Below are 21037 nucleotides of genomic sequence, written 5' to 3'. Positions count from 1 at the left end.
TCTCCTCTAGAGAAATATAGACATTTTATGGGACGTTGGAAGTTACAAACTGTGTAGGAAAGTACGGTTATTTTTTGTGATTTTTTTGCTTGTTTGTTTTGTTTTTTCAAAAATCCAATTTATCTTTGAGAGATGAATAAATAACCCTTGACAAGAACCGTATAATAACTTGCCATACATACTATACTTTACAGGGTATTTCCATGTATAGCAGTTCATGAAATCACACACCGAGAACAGTCAAGAAATGAAGAAATGATACTATACGCATGGTTTATTAAACATTAGTATTTGAATTTACTGATAAGTACACCCAGGGCTTTCATGGTCATACTCTCATGTTCCAGTTTAGACAATTCTCTGAGCACAGCGTCAGGGCCCTGGTTTGAATATGTTTCCCTTCTCTTAAATCGGTAGAAGATACCCAGTCCTTTTGTGTCTAAAAGGTTTTGGTTTTTGTTTGTTTGCTTGTTTTTTTGTTTTTTCCCTGCACTCTGGCACTTAAATATTTCTGTTTCTAAATCTTCAAAGTTTTCTGATCCCTGATGGAAGAGTTTTGGTGAAGACATTTCACTTACACCTCAGTGTCCAAAAATGTTTCACTCTCTCCACAGTGTCCAGGTGTGGCTTTCTATATTTGTCTTCATATCGTGAAAAATGAAGCTTCTCTGATTAAAATGATAGGGCAATACTTTATCCAAGGGTATAGCAGAATGTTATTAGGAGTCATTCTATTGCTATGTCCCTCGAGCAGCGCAATAGTGTCTGGCTTCCTCCAGGTCCCTGGCTTATCTAGTTTCAGGTTCTTGGCTACTCAAAAGCCATGGGTTCCATTTCATAGATATGGATTTGAATTCAATCACACAATAGTTGGTAATTTCCACAATGCTTGTGCCACTATTATACCAGCATATCATGCAGGCAGGACACTATTGAGAACTCCAAGGTTTGTTGCTTTGTTGGTATTTTACTCTCCCTTCTGTTATTATACAGAGAGAGTACCATCCAGTACCATGAACACTAGTTAGTAGGGTGAATCTTCTAGGTATGTACCAGATATGTTTCTTTTTTTTCAGTTTCCCCAAGCAGGTATGTGTTTTTTACAGATCCCTTTGGCAAAGAACTCAATTAGATGTAATCCATCCCAGACGCTGGAAGTTTCACCTGGTGGTTAAAATAACTATGTAGGGAATTGTCTCTTGCCATTATTTAGTGACTCCACTTAGAGTTAGTTGCATATAATAACCAACAACCCTTTATCATGCAAATGCTTGTTGTAGGAGTTCCTCTGTCAAACTTTGGGCCTGAGGGTCCCAAGACATATACTAGTCCAGATTTACCATTCTGATAATCCTAAAAATATAGTTCAAGACACATTAAATTGCATGAGTATTTAATGAATATGGTTTACAAAATAAATTCCAAGGAGCAATATTTAAAATAAAAATGATATTTTTAAAAGATTATTCATGAGCAAGATGGTAGAAAGCAACTTCTTTTACCTTTAATCATCGCTAAAACTATCCATAAATATTTCTGTTCACAACCATAAAATCCCCAAAGTGTAGTTTCTCCTAAACGATTGTACATTGTACCACTTATTGTAGAATTAACAAAATAGAAACAATGTTGTTTAGAGATTACTAAAGATAGATCACTTTCTATCAGTTTATGAGGGAATAGCTTTTTGAATTTTAACATAAGTCATTGAAAATTTATACAGGTTGTTGAAATTTCTTTCAAGATGTATCACACTTTAATTTAGAACAATAGCCTCATTGATGATGATGATATAGTAATAATTTATGCCTGGTTATCTATAAGGATCTACGATAGCTGGATTGGTGACTTTAATGTTGATTTGTTAAAGTCAGCACAATGATACATAACAAAAGAGGACAGATAACGCAATGGTTAACACACTTTCTGCAAAGGTATAAGTACTGGAGTTCAAGAAACCCACATAACTGTCCAATGCACAAGCCTACTAATGTGTGATTTCAGTTCTGGTTTGCCATAGGGTCCCTTGGCGACTTGGTTAGCTCAACTAATTCTTAGGAATAGGGCACTATGTTCAGTTGGAGAGGCTCAATGAATAAGTTAAAAAGCCATCAAAATGACCCCCAATCTAAATCTTTGTTCATACACGCATACACACACACACACACACACACACACACACACACACATGCATCTACACACATACATGTGCCCAGATAATTGTGAACACACAAAATAGACACAAATACCATACACATGTACATGAAAAATTATTCTAAATGATTTAGCTCAACTAAATATGTCCAGCAAAATTTTTTATGTTTTGATTACTCTGGATTCCATCATATTTTAACTGTTGAATTTAAAGTAAATATAACTTGTTTATCTTCATCTTTATATTCTACTATAATCTATGATGAAAACACCTAACAGGTTCAATTAATAAGTCTCGTAACATCTACCCAATCTTAATACTTAATGATTTTGCAAAACTAAAAATGATTAATTACACTTCATCTGGATTTGCTTCAACTCAAGCCCCCCTTTCGACCTATAAACAGTGATCAGTGTAGACAGTATTTACTTTTTTATTACAAATAGATTACCTGAAATATTTTGCACATTTATTTACTACAGCTACATTGAGAAATTCTAAATAGATCTCGGTAAAACAATGTCTCTTTTAAAATTTGTTTAAAATTATAATATATAATCTTCCATGTTGCCACTTGTGACAATTTAACACAGTAAATCTGCAGGTCTCTGGAAGCCACACCAAGAATCATACGGTTCCTTTTAACACCACACTGTCTTCTTTTGAAACTGTTACACTATTACTGAAAGGGGCTTAGCATGTCAGTGTGATAGAATACTATTAAAAATATCTCATTTAAAATAAGTCAGAGGATTCGCCCAATGCCTTCACAGCTAATAATACATAAAGCCGATATATATGATTATTATTTTTGATGCACATTATAGCATACGGTAAAATGGTGTTATTTTGCTAAAAAAAAACTTTTTCTCTTTAAAAAGATGTGCTATTAGAACTTAGTTCAACATTATTAATAATCCAAGATAATATCTTTATTTTACTAATATGTGACATTTATGTTGTTGCTTTTCCTGACCATTTAAAGGGGAATACCTCTGGCTAAAGAAAGAAATATTGCTCCCCCTTCTATTTGACAGTGTAACTATGTTTGAAAAATGAGTTAGATTAAGCTAGTACAAGAGAGCAGGACTGACTTTATAAGGACATGTAAAGAAAGCATTTTTCCATCATGATACTGCACAAAACTTATACAGAGACTTACTCTGTCACAGCAACCTACACAAGAGTAAAAACAGTTGAAAGAGCTGTCACAGTTGTTATTAATGATGAAATCTTTATCTGTTTAGTGTTGGGCTGTTGTCCAATTATTTTCTGTGGCTCTCAAGGTCTGCATAAATTTGATAAAATTTTCTTGTTTCCATCGAGATTTTTTTTTTCCTGAGGCTCTTTTCTGGGCAAGCCTCCAGAATGGCAAGCTCAAGTAGATTTTAAAATATCCTCTCCATATATCACCCACACTTGTCCTGCTTGGGATAGATTGATGTCTGGGCTCAGACAGTTGTAACTAAGCTGCTTTTCTTAAAAAAAAAAAAAAAGGCTCAGTTTGCTTCAGGTGTAGAAGGGGAGTTTTTCTCAGTGACTCTGATAATTTCAGAGTCTGCTTCTAATGAGTCAAGCACATGCTCAAGAGTTTCAATGACTATACTGAAAAAGGACATCTTTTCCAAAGACCAGGCCCAAACTCACTCACCTCTTTTCACATACTACATTCCTCTTCTCTGGGGATTAAGTATGATAATGAGGTTACAGTTCAAGAAATGAACAACTGATGGACTGACACAATACTGGGATTTAAAATTTAGACATTCAATTTATTAGTCATCTTTGGTCCTTATAAATAAGATTCTTAAATAATTTACAAACTAAAATTAGCACTACCCACTCTGTAGACATAGAGATTCTTTTCCAATGGCAAAGGTTTCTGAAAGATGATAGAGAAGAAGAGTGACAGTCTTAAATACAAAGGACAAGAAGCCAGCCACTACATCCCACCTGCTGTTACTTACAAGTATTAACACAAGCCTAATGAAATCTACGTCACTGAATTTCAGTCTAGCATAGTCCTGGAGGTAGACTTTATTTTTGCCTGTTCCGAGTACAACATCCTTAGTTAAAAAGAACGAGAAATAGCTCCCAATAGAATTAAAGAGCTATGCTAAAGTTCAGTGGAGACAGGGAAGAAGAACCAAAGCCCTAGATCTTCTGGTTTCTGAACCACTGCCCTTTCCCCTCAAGTCACAATCAGCGTCTAAGTAAATCCTCATTTACTGCAAAATCAACCATGAAAATGCCCTTAGATAGATGATCACAACAATCTTTTAGTAAGTATCAACTGCGTGATTTCGGCAATGATCAAGACAGATGTAATAAAGCTTACATTTTCTCATCTATCACTAATAACTCATTGACATTGACATTACACTCATTAACAAAACAAAACAACCAAACAAAAACAGCATTTAAATGTTATTCTGCTCATGCAATACTCGGGCAAATGTGTGGGAAAGATTGAAATACATATCTAGTAGTTTCAATTGGTAGGGATGAGTTCAGGTGTGGAGAGTTTACTTGTTCTGAAGAAGAGCAGAGAGGCCAAGAAAGAGAATTTTATAGGCCAGAAGGAGGGAGCTGCCATTCCTTAGCTTCCTCATATATAAAGCAGGGTAATGAAAGCATCAACATTATAGGGAAATTTGGATATATTGCACACTAATATATCTCTATTGTTCATGCACTTATTGCCATTGTGATTATTATTTTTTAAAGATGTGCAATGATAAACTATTTTCAAGATCACAACTATATTTTGCTCATAATCATCTGTGAGCTATAAAGGATACATCCCTTTTAATAAAACATTTCTTGCAAAATTGCATCCAAGGCATTTCCTGAGTTGAATTGAAAGCTGTGAGCAATAGGATTAGAACATTAAATATGTATTGTATATAAATGACTTTATACTAAGTTTGAACTAAAAATAATTGCTGATCAAGGTGTTAAAACTTAGAAATGTAAGGTGAAACATTTTCACATACATCTTCTATCATTAACTGGCTTGACCATCTCTCTCAGCTTACTTGTATAGAAATATTACACTGCATCACTTTCCCTAAAACTTACCAGTCTAACACTCTAGTTTCTGATTTTATATTTAAAGGCACATTATATACCATTAAACATGTAAAAGTATTCCATATTTCGCTTCAACTATGGGTGATAGATTTATTATCATTTGTGTTTTCTATGGCATTTTTATGTTTTTCTAAATGCCAGGTCTACAAATAAAAGGCTATAATAAGCTTTAGATATAACATTACTGAAATAAAAAGGCAATAATCTTTCTAAAAATTAAATCATAATAACAAAAGTCATTTTTTGATGAGGATATATGGGGTTTAACTTAAGTAGGAAATAAGTTCACATTAATGCATCTTGAGAAAAATCAATATTAATGTAACTACAGACAGTGTGTGCACAGATGAAATTTGATACTTAGGAGATTGTAGCAAGAGATTCAAGAGTGTGGGGCCAGCATAGAGGATATGGTGTAAGTTAGTCTCACACACAAAGAAAATGTTACCCTCTCTGAATATATTTCAGCCGTCACAAGGATTGTGTGGGGCTTTGTTTTAAAAAGTGGATAAAAATATTCTTTATAAAGAAGTGTTTTCCTACAACCTTTGAACGTAACCTGATGTGCCATGGATTATCTTAGAGGAGCAGGATTGTACATAATCACTCATAACCCCAAATCTTCTGGTAATGCTCTCAGATCATTTTGGAGTTGTTACAGATCATATTTCACATTGACCAATAGTTTTAGGAAGGCTTCCCTCTGGCTATTGTACTGGCTTGTCTTTATTAGCTTGACACAAAATAGAGTTACCTGGGAGGAAGAAATCTTAGGTGAGGAACTGCCTCCATTATACTGGCCTGTGGGCATTTCTGTAGGGCAGTTTTTTAATTAATGCTGGCTGTAGGAGGGATCAGCGCTTTGGGGCTGTGCCATCTCTGGGCAGGTGATCAAGGGTTGTATAAGAAAGCAAGCTGAGGAAGTTATAGCGAGTAAGTAATCCATTTTCCTCTGTGGTTTCTACTTTAAGCTTTGCCTTGCCCTTGCCCTTGAGGATTGTAAACTGTAAGCTAAACAAACCATTTCTCTACAAGTTGTTTTGCTTGTGTGGTTTTATAGGAACAATGAAAAGGTAACTAGGTTAGCTGTAAAAGTTGCCCACATTATTAGTTGCAGTACTTCAAAGAAAGGAAAGAAATTTGATTTATATATAGAAAGACAGATATTCAAAGAAAGGGATTAGGTCTTCTATTTACCAGAGTTCACTTGAAAATAATAATAATGAAATGAACACCCCTTCACATATATATATATGTATACATATGCACACATACACACATACAAACACACACAGAGTGACTTTACAGCTTCATTTCTTTCAAGCATCCAATCATTATTTCTTTGTTCCACAAAAGTAGATATCTCAGTTGGTCTTAGGTATATGCCAGAAACCCTATATATACTTTGAGGCCAATTAAAGAATAAAATTGCCAGCAAGAAAAAGGCAAGCAGGTGGAGAATAAGATTTTCCTTCTTTTCCCTTTATATAGGCTGCCACCAGAAAGTTTGAACCAAATGTGAGGAAGATCTTCCCACCTCAAGTATCCAATCAAGAAAAATCCTCACACATATACACAGCAACTTGGCTTTGGTTATTTCCTGGTGTTGTCAAGTTGACATCCAAGAATGGCCATCATGACTTCCATTATTATGGAAGCCAAAAATCCCTAAGACCTGTAGTTAGCAAGCATGAATTCCATAAGTGGTGATGACATAAGTTTTGATCTAAGAACAAATGATTTCAGAGCAATGAGAAGACAACGTTTTAGCTCAATTCTAAATGCAGGAAAGGCGAAAGACCTAAATGCTCCACTTTGAAAGTAATAGAGAAGGAAGAAGAAAGAATCTTCTTTAGCCCATATAGAGAGAATCCCTTATAAGCATCACCTGTCTATAAAAAAGCATATGGCCATTGAGCTGAAATTAGGAAGTATAACATCCAGCAAGGATAGAGAGGATTCTCGGAAATAGTGAGAGGTAGGGGAAGATTCTCTTGGGAAGCTGCTGAGACCAACATAAACCAGCTGGTAGGTGAAGTTAGGTTAGAAAAAGAGAGATTCAAGATGGAACACTGAGGCCCATAACTAAACACAATAAAAGCAATATACAGCAAACTAGTGGCCAACATCAAACTAAATGGAGAGAAACTTGAAGCAATCCTACTAAAATCAGGGACTAAACAAGGCTGCCCACTTTCTCCCTACCTATTCAATATAGTACTTGAAGTTCTAGCTAGAACAATTTGACACAAAAGGAGATCAAAGGAATACAAATTGGAAAGGAAGAAGTCAAAATTTCACTATTTGCAGATGATATTATAGTTTATATAAGTGACCCTAAAAATTCCACCAGACAACTCCTAAACCTGATAAACAGCTTAAGTGCAGTGGCTGGATATAAAATTAACTCAAACTAATCAGTGGCCTTTTTCTACACAAAGGGTAAACAGGCTTAGAAAGAAATTAGGGAAACAACACCCTTCACAATAGTCACAAAAATTATAAAATACCTTGGTGTGACTCTAACTAAGGAAGTGAAAGATCTATATGACAAGAATTTCAAGTCTCTGAAGAAAGAAATTGAAGAAGATCTCAGAATACAGAAAGATCTCCCATGCTTATAGATTGGCAGGATTAATATAGTCAAAAAGGCTATCCCGCCGAAAGCAATCTACAGATTCAATGCAATCCCCATCAAAACTCCAACTCAATTCTCCACTGAGTTAGAAAGGGCAATTTGAAAATTCATCTGGTATAACAAAACAAAACAAAACAAAACAAAACAAAACAAACAAACAAACAAAAAACCTAGGATAGCAAAAACTCTTCTCAAGGATAAAAGAACCTCTGGTGGAATCACCATGCCTGATCTCAAGCTGTACTACAGAGCAATTGTGATAAAAACTGCATGGTACTGGTACAGGAACAGATAGGTAATCAATGGAATAGAATTGAAGACCCAGAAATGAACCCACACACCTGTATGGTCACTTGATCTTTGACAAGGGAGCTAAAACCATCCAGTGGAAAAAAGACAACATTTTCAATAAATGGTGCTGGCACAGCTGGCAGTTATCATGTAGAACAATGCGAATTGAGCCATTCTTATCTCCTTGTACAAAGCTCAAGTCTAAGTGGATCAAAGACTTCCACATAAAACTAGAGACACTGAAATTTATAGAGGAGAAAGTGGGGAAAAGCCTCAAAGATACGGGCACAGGGAAGCAATTACAGAACAGAACACCAATGGCTTGTCCTGTAAGAACAAGAATCAACAAATGGGACCTCATAAAATTGCAAAGCTTCTATAAGGCAAAAGATACTGTCAATAAGACAGTAAGGCCACCAACAGATTGGGAAAGGGTTTTTACCAATCCTAAATCTGATAGGGGACTAATGTCCAATATATACAAAGAACTCAAGATGCTGGACTCCAGAAATTCAAATAACCCCATTAAAAATGGGGCACAGAGCTAAACAAAGAATTCTCAACTGAGGAATACCGAAGGGCTGAGAAGCACTTGAAAAAAATGTTCAACATCCTTAATCATCAGGGAAATGCAAATCAAAACAAACCTGAGATTCCACTTCATACCAGTCAGAATGACTAAGATCAATATTTTGGGTTACAGCAGATACTGGCAAGGATGTGGAGAAAGAGGAACACTCCTCCATTGTTGGTGGGATTGCAAGCAGGTACAACCACTCTCAAAATCAATCTGGAATTTCCTCAGAAAATTGGAAGATCCAGCAATATCTCTCCTGAGCATATACCCAGAAAATGTTCCAACTGGCAATAAGGACACATCCTCCACTATGTTCATAGCAGCCTTATGTATAATAGGCAGATGCTAGAAAGAACCCAGATGCCCCTCAACAGAGGAATGGGTATAGAAAATGTGGTACATTTACACAATGGAGTAGTACTAAGCTATTAAAAACAATGAATTTATGAAATTCTTGGGCAAATGTATGTATCTGGAGGATATCATCCTGAGTGAGATAACTCAATCACAAAAGAAATCACTTGATATGCACTCACTTATTAGTGGATATTAGTCCAGAAACTTAGAATACCCAAGATACAATTAGCAAAACACAAGAAAAACAAGAAGGAAGACCAGCGCATGAATGTGTCATTCCTCCTTAGAATAGGGAACAAAATACCCATGGAAGGAGTTACAGAGACAAAGTATGAAGTTAAGAAAAAATGATAGACCATCCAGAGATTACTTTACCTGGGGATCCATCCCATAATCAGCCACCAAACAGACACTATTGCATATGCCAGCAAGATTTTGCTGAAAGACCCAGATATTTCTGTCTTGTGTGAGGCTAAGCCAGTACCTGGCAAATACAGAAGTGGAAGTTCATAGTCATCTATTGGATGGAACACAGGACCCCCAATGGAGGAGCTACAGAAAGTACCCAAGGAGCTGAAGGGGTCTGGAACCCTCTAGGTGGAACAGCAATATGAACTAACCAGTACCCCTAGAGCTCTTGTCTCTAGCTGCATATGTAGCAGAAGATGGTCTAGTTGACCATCATTGGGAACAGAGGGCCCTTGGTCTTGCAAACTTTATATGCCCCAGTACAGGGGAACACCAGGGCCAAGAAGTGGGAGTTGGTGGGTAGGGGAATGGGGTGAGGGGAAGGTATATGGGAATTTCGGGATAGCATTTGAAATGTAAATGAAGAAAATATCTAATAAAAATTGAAAAAAAAAGGAGAAAGGGATTGATCGGGAGTAGAGGGAAGGATTGTAGGGGAAGTAACAGTGATTGGTATATAAAATAAATAAAAAGAAAAAGAAAAAAAAAGATGGAACATTGAGGAGACATAACTAAACCAACTGATTCACTTAAAGGGTTGATTCATCCAAGAATCTCTAAGGAGACAGGTGTAAGAAGACAAGGAGAGGAAACCAGACACACAGCTGAACCTAACTGAAAGCTAAAGGTACAAGTTAAGAGCCAGTCAGAGAACAAGCTGAAGTTCATGGTCTAGGCATTTAATAATAAGTAGTCTCTAAGTCGTTATTTCTGGATATTAAGGAGTTGGGAGGAAAAGCATTATACATTACAGACTCAAGGAAAATCAGCTTGCCTGGTCTATTCAGGGCTTCAAAGTCTAGGTAAGGACACTGACAATTGGGAATACAGTAAATAAGGTTTTGTTCATCCTAACAATTAAAATGTTTAATATTTTATAGGAGAGCCCGTAGAGACACCCAAATTAATGTTTGGCAAAATATTTGACAGCTTGACACATAATGTTCTGGAACTGATTTGGTGTTACATGCGAACTCTTTTTCACCTTTACTCTATTTGCAGCTAAATAGCAGGTGATGGATGTGCACAGTGTTCTTCCTTTCTAATTTCAACTCACAAAAGCCTTTCTCTTTTAAACTCCAAACCTTCTAGAGGGCCAGAGAGAACCCAATCTTTAATTGAAATTGTATTTATATAGTTTCCCCTACCTTCTCTATTTTATTTACTTCATTACATCACCAATGTCTACTAAAATGCACTATGAGTTGATGATGAACTTAAAATTCCCCAATGCTGTTCTGCTTCTCAGGAATCAAACACAGCAGCTTCTCAGTCTTTGGGTCTCTCTCTCTCTCTCTCTCTCTCTCTCTCTCTCCACACACACACACACACAGACACTCACACACATACAGACAAACACAGACACACACACACAAAAAACATGTTGGATGTAAATATATAAAATTATCCAATTGAAAGGTATTGAGCTAAAGGCATTAGTTAATAGTATTTGCATTTCTTCCACAGGACATAGTGAACTTTTGCCTGGATCTATCTTATGATATACCACAAAAAGAAGTTATCACAAATTTCAAAAAAAAAAACCATGTTGATTATCTTTTCTTGTCACAAAGTTATAAAATTAATAAACACTAGTATGAAAAAATTAAAAATTATATAAATACCCAGAAATTATATCAATGAACATTACCAAGGATTCATCTTATGATGATTTTTCAAATTTCTTTGGACTCTGTTGTTATGACTCCCTTTTCTTTTCTGAATGTATAATTTGGATACTGTCTCTGTGTCTTTTGGTTAGGTTGACTAAGGCCCTTGCCTACACATAATATTAGCTAAACAGAGCAAATCATCAGCAAATATCAAATTAAATGGAGAGATACTTTATACAACCCCACTAAAATCAGGGACAAGACAAGGATGCCCACTCTCTCCATATCTATTCAACAAAGTACTCAAAGTTCTAGCTAGAGCAATAAGACAACAAAAGGAGATCAGGGGATACAAATTGGAAAAGAAAAACTCAAGGTATCACTATTTGCAGATGAAACTATAATACATAAGAGACCCCAAAAATTCAACCCGAGAAATTCTACAACTGATAAACAACTTCAGCAAAGTGGCTGGATATAAAATTAAAGCAAACAAATCAATTGCCTTCCTTTATATAAATGATAAATAGGCTGATAAAGAAATTAGGGGAAAGAAATACTTTACCATAACCACAAATAGTATAAAATATCTTGGTGTAACTCTTACCAAGCAAGTGAAAGATCTGTGTGACAACTTCAAATACCTGAAAAAATAAATTGATGGAGACCTCAGAAGATGGAATGATCTCCCATGCTCATGGATTGACAAGATTAACATACTAAGAAGGGCCATCCTACAAAAAATCCCCATGATGATACCAACACAGTTCTTCACAGACATGAAAAGAGCAGTTCTCACTTTCATATGGAAAAAAAAAACAGGATAGAGAAAAATAAATTCTTAACAATAAAAGAACTTCTATGAGAATGACCATCGCTGACCCCAAGCTGTACTACAGAGCAATAGTGATACAAACTCCATGGTACTGGTAAAGAGACAGACAAGTTGATTAATAGAATAGATTTGAAGATCCAGAAATAAGCCCACATAGTTATGGATACTTGACTTTTGACAAGGAAGCCAAAAACATACAATGGAAAAACGAAAGCATTTTCAATAAATGGTGTTGGTCTAACTGTACATATGAATGTAGAAAAATGAAAAAAAATCCATATTTGTCACCTTGCACAAAGCTCAAGTCCAAGTGGATCAAGGTCCTCAACATAAAACCAGCACTTAGTCAAATAGAAAAGAAAGTGGGAAAGAGCCTCACGCTAACTCATACAGGGGGAAATTTCCTAAAAAACAAAAACAAAAACAAAACAAACAAACAAAACAAACAAACAAAAAACCAAAACTTCAATGCCTCAGACTCTAAGACCTACAATTGATAAGTGGGACTTCATGAAACTGAAAAGCTTCTGTAACGCAAAAACTCAGTCAATAGAACAAATTGGTAACCTACAGAATGGGAAATCATCTTCACTAACCCCTTATCCAATAAAGGGCTAATATCCAAAATATATAGAGAATGCAAGAAGGTAACTTCCAAAAATCCAAATAACCCTATTAAAAATGGCACACAGAGCTAAACACACAATTTTCAACAGAGGAATCTTGAATGGCGGAGAGGCATTTAAATGTTCAAAGTTCTTAGTCATTAGAGAAATACAAATCAAAACGATCCTGAGATTCTACCTTTCACCAATCAGAATGGCTAAGATCAAAAACTCAGGTGACAACACATGTTGGCAAGGATATAGAGAAAGAGGAACACTCTTCTATTGCTGGTGGGAGGGCAAATTTGTACAAGCACACTGGAAATCAATCTGGAAATTCCCCAGAAAATTGGAAATAGATCTACCTAAAGACCCAGCTATACAACTCTTGGGCATGTAACCAAAAGCTGCCCCATCATACTATAGGGACACATGCTCTAAGATGTTCCTAAAAGTCTTATTGGAAATAGCCAGAAGCTGGAAAAAAAACACACATGTTCCTCAAACGAATAATTGATAAATAAAATGTGGCTCATTTACACAGTGAAATACTATGCAGCTGTTAAGAATGAGAATATCACGATTTTTCCTGGCAAATGTATGGAACTGGAAAATATCCCCATGAGTGACCTATCCAGACCCCAAAAGACACACATGATTTATACTGACTAATGTTTATTAGCCAAAATGTACAGAATACCTTGGATACAACCCACAGAATTTCAGAAGTTTAGCAAGCAGAAATGCCAAGTGAGTATGCTTCAATCCCACTTAGTAGGGGGAAGAGAAAAATCAGAAGAGACAGAAGCAGGGAGGGATTTGAGTGGGAGAAAGGAGTGGGAAGGGAAAAGGCAACAGGATCAGGTATGGATTTCAGGAAAAAAGCCCAGAGGGCCAGGAGAATGGATGGAAATATCCACCTTAGAAAATGGGAGGTAGGGAGACATTCTAGAAAGTACCAGAGACTAGGGAGATGATAGTGACCTTAGATGAAATGCCCAACAATGGGAAGAGTGAAATAGAAGAGTCCACCTCCAGTAGATAGAGATGGCTTCAAAAGGAGGGATGGTGTTGCCAACACACAATCAAAACTTCTGATCCAGAAGTGTTTCTGTCTAAAATGCCTACATGGACAAAAATGTAGAAGATACTGAGAGAAAGGTGGCCCAGTGACTTGACAAACTGGAGATCCACCTCATGGCGCTACACCAAGGCCTGACACTATTACTAATGCTATGATGTATTTACAGACAGGAACATGTCATGGGTGACCTCTAAGAGGCCCAATCAGCAGCTGAGTGAGATAGTTGCAGATACTTACACCCAATCATTGAACTGAAGTCAGAGGCCCCTATGGCTGAATTAGGGGAAGGATGAAAGAAGCAAAAGAGATCGATGACTCCACAGGATGACAAGCAATCTCAATAACTCTGGACCTGACCTCTGGGAGCTCCCAGACACTGAGACACCAACTAGGTAGGCAGCATACCAAGCTGGTCCTGGCCTCCCACACATATATAGAAGAGGCTGCCTGGTGTGGCCTCAGTGGTAGAAAATGTGCCTAATCCTCAGGAGACTTCAGAATCCAGGGAGGGGGAGGCCTAGTGGTTTGTGAGCATTCTCTTGGAAGCAGGGGGGAAGAGGAATAAGATGCAGAGTTGTGGAACTGAGAGAGGTGCAATGGCTGTATTGTAAATAAATAAGTAAATACATAAAAAATGAGGAAAATAGTTGGATGGATAGATAGATAATGGAGACATGGTAAATGATAGGTAGATAGATGATAGATAGTTAAGTGGATACATAGATAGATAGATAGATAGATAGATAGATAGATAGATAGATAGATAGATGGATGGATGGATGGATGGATGGATGGATGGATGGACGGACGGACGGACGGACGGACGGACGGACGGACGGACGGACGGACGGACGGACAGACAGACAGACAGACAGACAGACAGACAGACAGACAGATAGATAGATAGATAGATGTAGAGAGAGAGAGATAGAGAGGTAGATAGATGATAGATATGGACAAATAAATTTACTACAAAATAAAATGTGGGAAATGGATGTGACAATATCTCTGAAGTATTCAGGTGGAACATATGTTATGGAAATAACTGAACTTTAGTAGCGAACAGGAAGTGGCAAATAATTTACAAATAAATAAATAAAGTAAACAAGTAAGTTTTGCAAAATAAGCGACAAAGGTAAGGTAAGGAATTACTTGGTTCAGCTAAACTGAATTAACATGGAGACTACTATTATTTCTGTTATCACTATTATTTTTATTATCACTAGAACAGTGACTACTATTTTGTATTTTATATTTACCCTTTTAAATTTCTTCCCCATTGTCTAGATGGGCTTCTACCCTCACAAGGAGACATTTGAAGACAGTAGACACTAGGACCTGCTGCCTTGAGTTCTGTCCAATGCAGCCCTAGGAATAGGATCATCCAGGATGAATTACTGCTTGCTCTAACCAAGAGTCATACCCTCGGGTTGCTAGGCAAAAAGCACAAAGGACAAAAGAGGAAACTAAATAGCACACAGACTGCTCTCATCAGGTGGCATGTAGCCAAAAACCAGTCAGCAGAGATACAGATTTCACAGTGTAGCACTCACAGCTGGCATCCTTAGAGGATGGAAAAACTGTCCTATTTTTAAAAATATAACTATAATTTTAAGTTTTTTCCTCTTCATTTTTTTGTTTTATTGTTGGCTTATCTATAAAGACATTGTCAATCAAACTGATAAATGTATGCACTTACTATGAATTTGTTTATAGTCTATTCTACATTTTTCTTTTCAGCCTTCAGTGCTTTTATATTTACCCTTGCGAATTTCTTCTCAGTTCTCTAGATTGTTAAAACCAGTTAGTCCTGTCCTGTTGATTTGAAACACTCTTTTTTCACAGAGCTGCTGGTCTTTTGTCATTAACCTTCAAAACTGGGGTGATACTTGTTACTCCCTCCATTATGCTTTTAGTACTTTACTTCCATTCCATTTTTCTTTTACTTTTTATTTCATCATCTTTCTCTTTTGTACTTTTTCTTTGTCATTTTTTCCCTTTCACAATTTTTATTTCTAACTTTTTGGTTGACTGCTTTTTTTTTTTTTTATCAATTTACACTTACCAATATCCCCCTAATTGCTTGCCTTTTCAGTTTTTAAATTTCCTCCTCTTCTTTTCTTTTCCCCTACTATTACTTGTTTGAAGAATCTTCACACCATTTATAAACTAGCATCTTCTCAAGTCATACAGTACTATCTTTACCCCTAGTGCTGAAGGCTTTCCACTGGTTCTCACTGTGTGTCTGTACCAAGTTTGCTTATTGCTGATTTATCTATCATTCAGGTAGCCTACTGCACTTACTTTTACTTAGTAATGATGGCAATCAGGACCAGTGCCTTAACCTCATGGTATTGAATATTTGAGAAACAGAATTTAAAAGCAGTCATAGGTCACTGTATTCATTTAACAAAATATATTCCTAATCCAAATGAGGAGACAAAGAAGCTTATGAAGGAGACAATTAACCAAGATACAAATGAAAACTGTCATATTCAATTTCATAAAACTAACAGTTATGACCATTAAAGCTTAGACTCTAACAAACTGATAGTTAATTTTACTATGTGTCTCTTACAATAAATAGGTCTTCTACACACAGAGAAGTTAATTTAAAACATAGATGATACTATACATCAATTGCATTTTGACAGACTATTATAAAATACCCTAATTCTCAGCTTCTCATGGAGAATTCTCAAAAATCTATCAGATCTCATTTTGGTACTTTGAACAAGCCTACAAGAATACAGGAAAAATTTAAAAATGTCTTTTATATCATCAGATAATAACGGAATTAAAGCAGTAAGTAAAGCCAGGCCTGGTAGGAAACATCTGTAAACCTACTGAGGAGACAGAGGCAGCTATATCTCTATGAGATGGAGGCTAGCCTCATCTATATAGTGAGTTCCACACCAGTCAGTCTACACTGAAATATGTTGTCTAACAGTAAATAAATAAATAAATAAATAAATAAATAAATAAAATAAATAATATATAGAACCATGGTTACTGTGCACATATGTACTCATTGGCTATCTGTCCATTAAAATAGTCTTATACTCAAATATTCAAATAATATACTATAAATGTACACAATTATATAGCATTTTAAAATATTTATAAGTCATTAGTTAAAATATTGTGCATAATTTTGAACTTGAAATGATAGGTATTTTTATATTATAGGTATTATTATAAGTATACTAACTATTGTGTACTTAAGCCAATTGCCACTATTCAGAGATACATGTACATATGATAATATTTATATGTATGTATTAAAATGTTCCGATAGTAGAATGAATCAAAATACCAATCTTTTCATTGTACTCTTTCTCCAGGTGAGCAAACCTCCTGTAATAATCCTCTACCTCTGTGTTACGTATATCTTTGCCTTCTTCTCACCACAAAACAGCTTAGTTTTATCCTTAGACCAATATCATCTTGTCATGGTACAAAAGGAGCATTGTCTAACTCCAGCCCTCACAGTTACAAATTCATGATAACTAGAACTGCTTAATTAATCTTTGGAAATACTGAAACAAAATGTTATGGCACAGATCTGTAATTCCCACTACTCTGGAAGTGGAGTCAGGAAAATTACAAGTTCAACATCTTAATCTGGGCTAGAGTGGATTCAAGACCAACTTTATTAAGTGAGACCAACTAACCTAGTGAGAAGCCTCCTGTCTCAGCCTCCCAGGTAAGGGAATTTCAGGTAGTTTTGTGTACTCTAGGACACAGACCTTTCCTACAATGAAAATAAAAGATTTTAGGGTATAGCTTAGTGATAAAGCATTTTTTAAGCATTTGAGAAGACCTGATCACTTTCAATTTAAATATGTGTGTGTGTGTGTGTGTGTGTGTGTGTGTGTGTGTGTGTGTGTATGCATATATGATGAAACTGAGTGTGGAAAATATATTGAAATGTATTGTTAAAAAAAACATAATGTAATGGCAAACAGATAAACTTTAGCTTTGATGTTAAATTTTCCACTGTATTAATTTTGCATGCACATAAAAGGTCACTACAAAAAATGTAAAAGGTCTTTAAGCTGATTCTGAAGCACATTGAAATTTATATACATAAGTGCATATGATGGATGTGTATATTCATTCAAACAAAACAGACAAATTCCCTGTAGAATACCTAACTGGCTGGATATAGAATGCAATTCTTTACTGTTATCTGTTGATTGTAAATGCTACCATGTTATCTGTTAATGTCATTGTTAAAAAAAAAAAAACACAAAGATGAAATGAAGAGATTTCTCAGTTTGTGAAAAACTCTATATAACTTGTCATCATGCAATTAGTATGTTATATAACCAATAACAAGCATTATTTTGAAAGATTATTATTAATGTGTTGATACTGAATAAATAGTTTTACTTCATTGGATAGAAGTAAGTAATTAGTAATACACCTAGAATTTAAGAACTAGATTCCCAGTAATGTTTGAAGATTTTTAAATATATTATTCTAAAAGTCTATGATATCTTTGCTGTACTGAATTTAAATGAATGTTCCATCTTCTTGGTGATGATTTAGGAAAAAAAAAATAAGAGAATGAATATAGAAAACTACTTAGCACAATGTCTGGCCTGAAGTTGATATTCATCAAATGGTAATGAACAACAAATCTTATATAAATTAAACATGTTTTATTATCAACAATAAAACATTTCTAGCATTAATGTACTCTCAATATGAAATAAATTTTAGTTATAAATATAAGATAACACAGTTTTAAACTTTATTAAGATCATTAGTGTAATGCAAGAGATACATGAGTTCAAAGAAATATCACCATTTTGATGTTATACAATAAAGCATTTCACCAGTGAGAACTTGGAAAATGGAAAACTTTCTCATTATAGAGTTGGCAGACGAGGACAGGACAAAATGGGATAAGGCTGCCAATCAGTAACCGTGTGGGTAGTGTAGCACTGCATCCAGGAAAAGCCCAATTCTGCAGAGCAAATTTCTAAGAAGATGTGATTTTGGAAGAAATTGTATTTGTATTGTCCAGGAGATTGGAATAAACCTCTTGGCAGTTGTACATGAGATGCTTAACATGACCTCTCTAAAGCAAGAAGCTCTGAGGCAGAGCATCTGTGAACTTCTATGATGCTTTTAGATTTTACTCGCTAATTATTTTATGCCATTCGAACATAAAAAAAATTACTTTAGGTTTCATTATGTAATTACATTATTTCCCCCTCTCCTTTCCTTCCCCCAGCCACTCTCAGTCAGCCCCCCCCCACCCCCCGCCTAGCCACTCTCTCAGATTTATGGTCTCTTATCATTTACATGCTGTTTTATAGATACAGTGTTGCTAAAGTGTGAAGCAAAGCTACTTATGAAATATAAGTACAGTAAAGAAAATATTTCACACATACAGCACATCAGTCATATCATGTTATAGTAATATAATATAACATAATACATTACATAAGAAACTCTCAAATCCATGAAAAGAAGATATTGTTTTCATTATATTTGTTTTAGAAAAAAGAAAGATATTTTAGTCTTTGAAAAGCACCAAAGTATCAATTCATAATTACAAAAACAAATTATTAGAGATCATTCATATGACATAATTATTTTTTAAACATAGGACAAAATTTTAAAATCTGAAAATATTCTTAATTACTGAAGGGAAGTATAATGCAAGCTATACAAATGTTATTCATACTTACCTGTGTATAAAATGTAGTGGCTTGACCTGATGGTGTTTGCATTCTAATGTGATTATTGGTTCCTCAAGACTGGTTGCCAATTAGGCACCATGTGACCTTGCTCCCAAGTTATTTCTGATTTGAAAATAAAGACACCAATAGTCAATACATGGAAAAAAGAGACAGAGTTGTGTTTTAGGTTTTGAACTTGGGCTCAGAGGAGAACCATGATGGGAGAAAAAGGTGAAGGAGGAAGAAAGAAGCCACCATGGGTTAGATGAACCATGAAAAGATGGCCCTGGGAGTTGGCCAATTGGGGTTGAGAGCAACTCAAATGAAACATAGTAATAACTAAGGGTTATGGATAGAAAAGGAGATTCTAATAGCATAGAGAGAATATATCTGCCCAGCTCCTGTGCTGTTTAAGGCTTATTGTAAATATAAAGGCTGTGGGTATCTTTTCTCTGGGAACTGAATGAACAAGGCAGGGTAGAAACCACAGGTAGGGACTAAAAATTTCTACCACAACAGAGAGTATCAAAAAAGCATTCTATACAGTATAATCAGTATTAATGTTCTCTCTAATAAGGAGTATAAATTCTCTTAACAACTCCAATACTTATGGCAACAGCACAAATTAAGGATTCAGGCTTCCAAAGAATACTCAATACTCATTTCATTCTCAGTTTAGAGACCCTAATCTATATACTACCTTAGGAATCTCTCTCTGCGTCTCTTTTTCTCTCTGTCTCTCTGTCTCTGTCTCTGTCTCTGTCTCTGTGTCTCTCTCTTACACACACACATACACACACACACACACACAGTTTAAAAATAATTCACTTGAACAATTTATAGAGTGAAACACAAATATACTTAGGATTATTTTATCACTGTAGCAAAAATATGAAAGTCAGAACCAGGCAGAAGACACACAGAACCATGTAGCATCCTACATAATCAGGGTTATTGTCCTTTCCATTGGAAGCCATAGCAATCTCTGTTTTGAATATCCATGTTTCATAATATGCAGATTCTTGCTTCTCAGGGATGTCCCCCACGCTTTGGTTGGTATTCTCTGCAATGCTGCTATCATTTATGATGGCCATTCTCACAGTGCAGATCACCACCATAACGTCATACTATTCTATACAGAATTCCATGAACATACATGATTCTATTCAGAATTCCATGAACAACCTCATAGTTATAGAAGTATAATAAACCAACTTTCATAGGATCATCTACAACTCATGAACTGTCTCTCCTTATAAAAAAGGGCTAATCTTTCATTACAATAAAGTGCTAATGGATTCATGTCAATTTACTTATCAATCCTCTAATAAAATATACAAGTCCATATGATTATCTGCTTTCTAAAGTTACAGATTACAAGTTCAGAAAGAAATGTATCTTAGTCAATTCTACTTAAGGAGTTCCTGCCGGGACTTTCTTAGATTATGCTTCTCCTCTTAATTCATGTAAATGGTAGAGATGAACTACACAGCCCCTAAAAAAATGTATGAGGTGAAAGACCACAGTGTTTGCAATCCTTATGGTTTACAGATTTTATGATCAGAATGTATTAGTCATCATCTGACTGCAGCATCATCAAGTGGTGGGACCCGGGGCTACATGGA

The 21037-nt window shown here is 35.6% G+C and overlaps 2 long non-coding RNA genes across 2 annotated transcripts in view; one reads left to right on the top strand and one right to left on the bottom strand.

Annotated features, from left to right (window-relative positions):
• The window catches only part of 4930509J09Rik (RIKEN cDNA 4930509J09 gene), a 130446-nt gene extending 123086 nt beyond the window's left edge, over window positions 1–7360 (top strand). Inside the window, exon 8 of the long non-coding RNA NR_040547.1 lies at window positions 6740–7360. This is a non-coding gene — a long non-coding RNA (RIKEN cDNA 4930509J09 gene). The remainder of the gene's footprint in view (window positions 1–6739) is intronic.
• The window catches only part of Gm20754 (predicted gene, 20754), a 528480-nt gene that overhangs the window by 236265 nt on the left and 271178 nt on the right, over window positions 1–21037 (bottom strand). The gene's annotated exons all lie outside the window — the stretch shown is intronic.

This window comes from Mus musculus, chromosome 3 (genome assembly GCF_000001635.26).
Source record: "Mus musculus strain C57BL/6J chromosome 3, GRCm38.p6 C57BL/6J".
Taxonomy (NCBI): Eukaryota; Metazoa; Chordata; class Mammalia; order Rodentia; family Muridae; genus Mus; species Mus musculus.
This window is presented reverse-complemented; position numbering and strand designations above follow the sequence as displayed.